Genomic DNA, 8,895 nt, shown 5'->3' on the forward strand with positions numbered 1-8,895 from the left:
TTCAGTCCCCAAGCCGACGCTCTATCCATTGAGCCAAACTGGTTTCGGCTCTTTCAGTATGTTTTTGATATCTTGCTCTCTCTCATCTTCTGGGACCCCCATAATTCTGATGTTGGTTCGCTTGAAGTTGTCCCAGAGATTTCTTACAGTATCTTCAACTTTCTGGATTCTCTTGCCTTCTAGCTTCTGCGGAGGAGTGTCTTCTGGCTCTTTATGTTCCAATTCTTTGACTTGATTCTTGCAATCTTCCATTCTGTTTTTAGGACAATGTATTCTTTATTTCTTGTTGATCTTTTATTATTTCTTGTTGATCCCTTATTATTTCTTGTTGATCCCTTATTATTTCATTGATTCCTTATTAATTCTAGTTGATAGCTTTTCATATCCTCATAGGTCTTATGGACCTTTTCTAGGAAATTCTTGAAAAACCTTATAAGCATAGATTTGAACTCTATATCCAGTCGCTTTTTGTCCTCCATTTCTTTCGTTTGTGATCTATTGATATTTTCTTGTCTTGGCATTGTCACAGCTTCCCTGATGGGGCGGGGTTTCAGGGTGGAGCCTAGAGGCTTGGCTTCCTTCAGCCACACCCTATGTGGCTCCTGAGTCTCAGTAATCCCCAGGGTCCTTCAGTACTCCTTGCAAGCACCTCTGAGAGAAAGGTGCCCTCGATTTTAGCCTGTTACTAAACAGTCTAGTCTCTCCCACAATGAGCCCGGAACTGGGGTTCAGTTCATTTGGAAGTGGAGTTGGAGGTGGCGTTCAGAGCAGACAGGGGCTTTTGTCTCCTTCCCGCCAGGGCAATCCAGGGGCACAGCCAACTGTCCCTTCTCTGCACGTAATGTGCGCACCTCCGGGACCTTCTTTTGCCGCTCCCCCGGGGTTCCGCCTTACAGCCCAGCTCCCTCTATGTGAGCCTGGGTCCCCGGGGTCTGGCCTAGAACTGGGGTTCAGAGCAGTCGGAACTGGGGCCCAGCACAGTCCGGAGCCTTGGTCTCCTTCCCACCAGGGCAATCTAGCAGCAGAGTCAACAGTCCGTCCTCTGCCTGTAATGTGTGCGCCTCCGGGGGCTCTGCCTTTCGCTGCTCCCCTGGGATTCTACCTCACAGCCCCGGCCCCTTCTGTTTGAGCCTGGGTCCCCAGGGTCTGACCTAGAACTGGGATTCAGTGCTGTTGGGTCTGGGGTTCGGCACAGTCGGAGCTTTTATCTCCTTCCCGCTAGGGAACGCCAGCCAGGCACTCAGCCGCCCCTCCTCTCCGGTGCCGTCCTCTCCGCACGCCATGTGTCTCCGTACCTTAGGCTTTTCCAGCTCCTCCGCTCTTCCTTCTGGTTTTCTCCTTGCTTCTCCTTGTAGAATTTCCAGTCACGTGACTTTCCTGTAGTTCTGGGTAATGACCATTTTATATTTTAGTTGTATTTTATTGAAATTGTTCTGTGCAGCTGCGGCTAGGTGTTTACCTGTGCAGCCATCTTAGATTCTCCCAGTTCATAAAATTTTAAAAATACATTTTATTGATTTTTTTACAGAGAGAAAGGGAGAGGGATAGGGAGTTAGAAACATCGGTGAGAGAGAAATATTGATTAGCTGCCTCCTGCACACCTCCTACTGGGGTTGTGCCCACAATCAAGGTACATGCCCTTAACTGGAATGGAATCTGGGACCTTGTTTATCCACAGGCCGATGCTCTATCCATCGAGCCAAACCAGTTAGGGCATCAGTTCATAAATTTATTCCAGTGGGAAAAATGTGTGTGTGCTTGTTGCACAGTTGAGCCTGTATATTAGTTTTCTGTCCTATATAATAAAGCCTAATATGCTAAGTGTCCAGTCAACCAGATGGCCATTCGACCAATCAAAGACTAATATGTTAATGATATGCTAAGGCCACTCAACCACTAGCTATGAAGTTGTTCTCAACCTTGCTAATGCCACAACCCTTTAATATGGTTCCTCATGTGGTGGTGACCCCCACCCATAAAATTATTTTCATTGCTACATCATATCTGTAATTTTGCTACTGTTATGAATCATAATATAAATATGTGTGTTTTCCAATGGTCTTAGGTGGCCCCTGTGAAAGGGTCATTTGACCCCCAAAGGGGTCACGACCCACATGTGGGTTGAGAACTGCTGTGCTATGATTTGAACTGATGACCAAGGGGCAGACAGTTGACCAATTGCTATAATGTGCACTAACCACCAGGGGGCAGACATCCAACTGGTAGGTTAACTTGCTGCTGGGGTCTGGCTGATTGGGAGTGAGCAAGACCGGCTGGACACACCCTGGAGCCCTCCTGCAGTCCCTCCCCAGCTGGCCAACCTCCTGTGTCCCTCCCGGTCCCAATCATGAACGGTGGTGTCCCGTGGCCTGGCCTGCGCCCTCGGGGGATGTTGGAGAGCCGGTTTCAGCCCGATCCCACAGGCCAGATCCAGGGACCCCACTGGTGCACGAATTCGTGCACCGGGCCTCTAGTTTCTATACAAAAATTACTGTAACTTACTGGCTGAAAACAGCCCCCATTTATTTGCTCGCCGTTGCTTAGTGAGAGATGCAGGTGCAGTGTGGTGGGTCGTCTGGTCAGGGCCACAAGCTGTGTCCTCATCCAAGCTCAGGACCTCCTCTGAGCTTAGAGAGATTGTTGGCAGAATTGAGCTTTCTCCTGTTGTAGGTATGAGGTCCCTGTTTCCTTGACAAGTCAACAAGGAAGAGCTGGAGGGTGGGAGAGCTGCCTCCAAGCCCAAGTTCCCACCATAGTCTTTGCCATCCTCAAAGCCCCCAGTGGAGAAAACCCCTCACACTGAACTCCTCTCTCATTGGAGCCTCTCTGCCCAGCAGGCACCCCAGTCAGCACTAACTATAGGACAGTCCCACTCCAGCTAGTCTTAAGGTCCACTGATTTGAGACTGTAGTAATATCTATAAAATCCCTAACTACATTAGTGTTTGCTTGAATAACTGGGAAAGATAAATAATTAGGGTGGTTATTGGGGGCCATCATAGGATCAGCCTAGTACCACCTGTTTTTCCTCTTACGTTTATTTAGGTCACGGTGTCAATTAAAATTCAAAGAAATAGATTTTTGTGAATGACAATAAAATTCATATCCTGCCTATTAGCTCCCCAAATTCCTAAATCTCAAATACAAATTACATGTTTAATATTATAACCAATTTAAAGCAAGTAAAAGTTAAATTCAACCATTCATTCTCTCTTTGGATACTGTATTAGTTTGTACTGCAGCCGAACAGATTACCCCAAACTTAGCAGCACACAGCAGCAAACAGGGGCTTGTGTTTTCCGGGGTCCGGAAGCCAGGGCGGGTTCTGGCTCAGGCGTCTCTGAAGGCGTCAATCAAGTTGCCAGCCACGGCTGCGTGGTCGGAGGACTCGCAGGAAGCGTGGCTCACCCACAAGATTGTTGAAAGAGGCCCGGTTTCCTTCCCGCTGGTCCCAGGAACCCTCAGTCCCTGACCACGTGGACGTGCCAGAAGGCAGTGAATACAGAGCTTCCTCCCACAGAGCAAGTGATCAGAGAGGGAGCAGCCACGACAGAAGCTGCACTGAATCTCTTGCCCTAGACCAGTGGTCCGAAAACCGCAGCTCTGGAGCCACATGGGGCTCTTTGGCCTCTTGGTGTGGCTCTTCCACAAAATACCACGTGCGGGTGTGCACGGACAGTGTGACTGAAACTTCGTGGCCCATGCCACATACCATTACCTCAGCCTTACTCTATCTAGTGAGTCAACAAATCCAGCCCACACGCAAGAGGAGAAAATTACTCCTGTCTTAAAGGGAGGAGTATAAAAATTTACATAAATGTGAAGACAGAAATGATAATTGAATATTGTTTTAGAATTTTGGAAATCAAAGGCTTTTGTATCTGATTATTTTTCTTTAATGCTTTAAGTTTCACCTTTGGGAAGAAATGAGTGAAGTTTGAGATGGGGCAAGAGGGGACGGGAGTGGGCTGGAAGAGGTTAATGGGGGAAAAGGAGGACCTATGTAATACTTTCAACAACACATTGTGTGCGCGAGAGCCCACCGGCGGCGGCGGGCGGGCGGGCGGCAGCCGAGCCGAGGAGCGAGCGCCGGGAGCGTGCAGGCGGCCCCGCGGCTCCGCTCCGCCCGCTCTGCCCGCGCCCCCGCCGCGCGCCCCACCGCCCCCGAGCCCCGCCGGGACAGGGCGCCCGCCGGGCACCGGGGCATCCCGGCGAAGCCGAGGGACGCGGAGCCCGCGGGGGCGCCGGTGGCTGTGCCGTGCCCGCGCGCGGACCTGCGCGGGTAGGAGGGCGGCGGGGCTCGGGGCGCCCCGAGGGCAGGGCGCCCTCCCTCCCCCCGGGGGAGCCCCCGGCCCGGGGAGCGCACCGGGTGAGCGCGCCCCGCCGCCGCCCCGGGCCCCGCGCTCCCTCCCCCGCGCACCCCGCTTCCGCACAAACTTTTCCGACGCCCTGGCCCGCGGGGGTCGCGGGGAGCGCGGGGCTGCCCGCTGAGCCCCCGCCTCGCCGGACCCGGGCCACGCCGACCTCCCGCCTCTCGCGGCCTCAGTGGCGACCTCTCCAGGCCGGGCCGCGCGCGGCACCCGAGGCGAGCGCCGCGGCACCCGAGGCGAGCGCCGCAGCCCCCGGCCGCTCTCCCGAGGCTCCCGCGCCCCCCGGGGCCGCCGGGCGGGGGGATGCCCTCGGTGATGGAGAAGCCGAGCGCGGGCTCCGGGATCCTGTCCCGCAGCCGGGCCAAGACGGCGCCCAACGGCGGGCAGCCGCACTCGGAGGATGACAGCAGCGAGGAGGAGCACTCGCACGGCAGCATGATCCGCGTTGGAAACAATTACCAGGCCGTAATCCCCGAGTGCAAGCCTGAGAGCCCCGCGCGCTACAGCAACAAGGAGCTGAAGGGGATGCTCGTGTGTTCGCCCAACCACTGCGTGTCGGATGCCAAGCTTGACAAGTACATCGCGATGGCCAAGGAGAAGCATGGCTACAACACCGAGCAGGCGCTGGGCATGCTCCTGTGGCACAAGCACGACGTGGAGAAGTCGCTGGCCGACCTGGCCAACTTCACCCCGTTCCCGGACCAGTGGACCATGGAGGACAAGGTGCTGTTCGAACAGGCCTTCGGCTTCCACGGCAAGTGCTTCCAGCGGATCCAGCAGATGCTGCCCGACAAGCTGATCCCCAGCCTGGTGAAGTATTACTACTCCTGGAAGAAGACACGGAGCCGCACCAGCGTGATGGACAGACAGGCTCGGCGGCTGGGGGGCCGCAAGGACAAAGAGGAGAGTGATGAGCTCGAAGAGGGACGAGGGGCTGTGAGTGAGGGAGAGCCCGATGCCGGGGACCCCGAGAGAGAGCCCCTGCCCTCTCGGCCCCTGAATGCCCGTCCAGGCCCCGGGAAGGAGGCCCAGGCGCCTCAGTATCGCCACCACCTGCTGAGGACACGCCGGCGCCCCCACAAGGGCATGTTCCTGAGCCCCGAGGGCCTCACCGCCGTGTCAGGAAGCCCAGACCTTGCCAACCTCACGCTCCGAGGCCTTGATGCCCAGCTCATCTCCCTCAAGCGTCAGGTGCAAAGCATGAAGCAGACCAACAGCAGCCTCCGCCAAGCCCTTGGAGGGCCGCATTGACCCGCTCCGCGCCCCCCCCCCCCCAGGTCAACACCAAGTTCAACCCCCGCTGGACCACGGATGAGCAGCTACTGGCTGTGCAAGCCATCCGCAGGTACGGCAAAGACTTCGGGGCTATTGCCTAGGTGATTGGGAACAAGACCCTGACGCAGGTGAAGACCTTTTTTGTGAGCTACCGGCGCCGCTTCAATCTGGAGGAGGTGCTGCAGGAATGGGAGGCTGAGCAGGATGGCGCCCCGGCAGCCCCGGTCCCCATGGAGGAGGCTAGGAGAGGGGCTCCCTTGCCAGCCCAGGCCCTAGAGGAAGATGATGAGGTCCAGATCACATCTGTCTCAACCTTGTGCTCCGACCCGTGCCCCCTGCGCCCCCCCCCTCCTCCCTGTGCTAGCCGCCCCCCCGCTGAGGCCACCTTTGCCCACGGCTCCTACCCTGCTTCGCCAGCCGCCCCTCCCCCCCACAGCAGGGCCACTTCCTCCAGCCCCGGCTGGCCCCCAACCAGCCTCACCACCTCTTATCCGCCCGGCGGTGGCTGCCTCCCGCCACAGTGCCCGCCCTGGCCCGCAGCCCCCGCCCACCCTGATCGGAGCCCCCCTGGAGCCTCCAGCCCCGTCGCTCTGAGCCCTGTGGCTCCAGAACGCCTTCGCTGGATGCGCGGGCACCCTGGCTTCACTGGCAGAAGGGACTAGAGCTCTTGCAAGGTCTTTCAAAGACCCACAGCTGCTGGCCTGGCCACCTCTGGCAGCTGAGCCACCTCCCAGCTGGGGCTGGGCCCGGGGCCTCTGAGCGGGCCTGCAGTGGCTGCCTCCTGTCTGGGGAGTGGCCTTTAGACCCCGCCCTCCGTGTAGGGTGTAGAGGGGTCCTGATCGTAGCTTGGGGGGCGGGGGGAGGACATTTGGCCTGCTGGCGGTTCTTCCTCTTTTAGCAATAAGTCTGGGTGAGGTAGGGAGGGGCTGGAGGGGGCGGGGGCAGAGGTCCTCGGCCTCGACAGCAGCTGAGACTTAAGGGGCAGCTCTCCCCGCTTTGGCCACACGAGAGGCCTCGAGGGAAGTGCTGAGCTCAGTGCCCACTTCACTCGCCACCCGGAAGCTTAGAGAAAGGAACAGATGCAGACATGGGTTTATTTTTCAATGTTTTTAAAGAAATAAAACCTTCCACACTCAAAAAAAAAATACTTTCAACAACAAATATACTATATGTTTTTATATTTTTATTGATCGCAGAGAAGAAGGGAGCGAGGGGAGAGATAGATAGAAATATCAATGAGAGACAATCATTGATTGGCTGCCTCCTGCCTACTGGGGATCGAGCCCGCCACTCGGGCTTGTGCCCTTGACTGGAATCGAACCCAGGACCTTTCTGACCACGAACCAATGCTCTGTCCACTGAACTAACCTAGTTAGGGCAACAATAAATATTTTTTAATAAAATAAAAAATAATTTTTTAATGTTTGAGACAGAACAAAAGACCCTCCTCAAAAGGAAAGGGAAAAGATATTTCATGCAAATGGAAGCAGGAAAAAAAGCTGGGTAGCAATACTTCTATCAGACAAAACTAGTCTTTATAGCAGGGGCTATGCTAAGAGACAAAGGAGGATATTATAGGATGATAAAGGGATCAACAAGAGGATTGTAAACATTTATGCACCCAACATAAGAGCTTCTAAATAAATAAAGCAAATTCTGTTGGACATAAAAGGAGAAATCAACAGTAATACAGACCGATTAGGGAATTTTATCGCCCCACTGACATCATGTATAGATCTTCCAGACAGAAAATCAACAAGGAAATCATGGCCTTAAATGACATACTAGACAAGATGGATTTTTATTGATATTTTCAGAGCATTTTACCACAAAGCAGCATAATATGCATTATTTTTAAGTGTACATGTTAGGACACAAAACATTAGTGTCAATAAATTATAAATTACTAGAGGCTCAGTGTACAAATTCATGCATGGGTGGGGTCCAGCTGGTTGCACCTCACTGGGGGCCCATTGGGCTGGGCCACTGGGGAGAGAAGGGCCGCAGGCAGTTGTATGGCCAGCCCTGCCCCCAACTGGGGTTTGGGGGGCTGATTGGGGGCTGGGCCAGCCAGGGGTGGTGGGGCCAATGGGGGCCTGGATCAGGCTGGTAGGCTGCTTCAGTGTGTGTTCTGGTCATTCCACCATTCTGGTCGCTGGGCTTTTATATAGAGAGATTGAAGTCATATCAAGCATCTTTGACCACAGTGGTATGACACTAGAAATGAATTTAAAAAAAAAAATCAAGATGAACCAGAGAGACCCAAGATGGCTGTGCCCAGGTGAACACCTAGCCGCAGCCGCACACAACAATTTCAATAAAATACAACTAAAATATAAAACGGACATTGCCCAGAACTACAGGAAGGTTGACTGGAAATTCTACAGCGAGAAGCAAGGAGAAAACCAGAAGGAGGCGCGGAGGAGCTGGAAAAGCCCAAGGTACGGAGACGCGGCGAGTGGAGAGGCGGAGCCGGAGAGGAGGGAGGCCGAGTGCCTGGCGGGCGTTCCCTAGCGGAAAGGAGAGAAAAGCTCCTACTGTGCTGGGCCCCCAACTGCTCTGAACCTGGTTCTGGGCCAGACCCCGGGGACTCAGGCTCAGCCATAGGGAGCCGGGCTGTAAGGCGGAACCCCGGGGAAGTGGCGAAAGGAGGTCCTGGCGACGCGCACACATTGCACGCAGAGAAGGGACGGTCGGCTGTGCCGCAGGATTGCCCTGACGGGAAGGAGACTGGGGCTCCAGACTGCTCTGAACGCCACCTCCAACTCCACTTCCAACTGAACTGAACCCCAATACCGGGCTCATTGGGGGAGAGCATAGACTGTTTGGCAGCAGGCGAAAATCGAGGGCACCTTTCTCTCAGAGGCGCTGGCAGCGAGCACTGAAGGACCCGCATAGGGCGGGGCTGACGGAAGCCAAAGCTGCAGGCTCCACCCTGAAACCCCGTCCCATCTGTAACTGCAAAATGCGACAACAAAATAGATCACAAACGAAAGAAATGGAGGACAAAAAGTGTCTGGATATAGAGTTCAAATCTATGCTTATAAGGTTTTTCAAGAATTTCCTAGAAAACATGGATAAGGCCTATGAGGATATGAAAAGAGATCAACTAGAATTAATAAGGAGTCAACAAGAAATGATAAGGGATCAACAAGAAATAAAGAATACATTGTCTGAAATAAAAAATATTTTACAGAGTCCTAAAAACAGAAGGGAAGATCGCAAGAATCAAGTCAAAGATTTGGAACATA

The 8,895-nt window shown here is 54.2% G+C and overlaps 1 pseudogene; it reads left to right on the forward strand.

The window, feature by feature from the left end:
- The first annotated feature begins 4,175 nt into the window (after nucleotides 1–4,175).
- Nucleotides 4,176–6,370, forward strand: LOC118716974 (annotated as a pseudogene).
- The last annotated feature ends 2,525 nt before the right edge of the window (nucleotides 6,371–8,895 follow it).

The sequence above is a fragment of the Pipistrellus kuhlii genome, unplaced genomic scaffold, assembly GCF_014108245.1.
Source record: "Pipistrellus kuhlii isolate mPipKuh1 unplaced genomic scaffold, mPipKuh1.p scaffold_m20_p_125, whole genome shotgun sequence".
NCBI lineage: Eukaryota > Metazoa > Chordata > Mammalia > Chiroptera > Vespertilionidae > Pipistrellus > Pipistrellus kuhlii.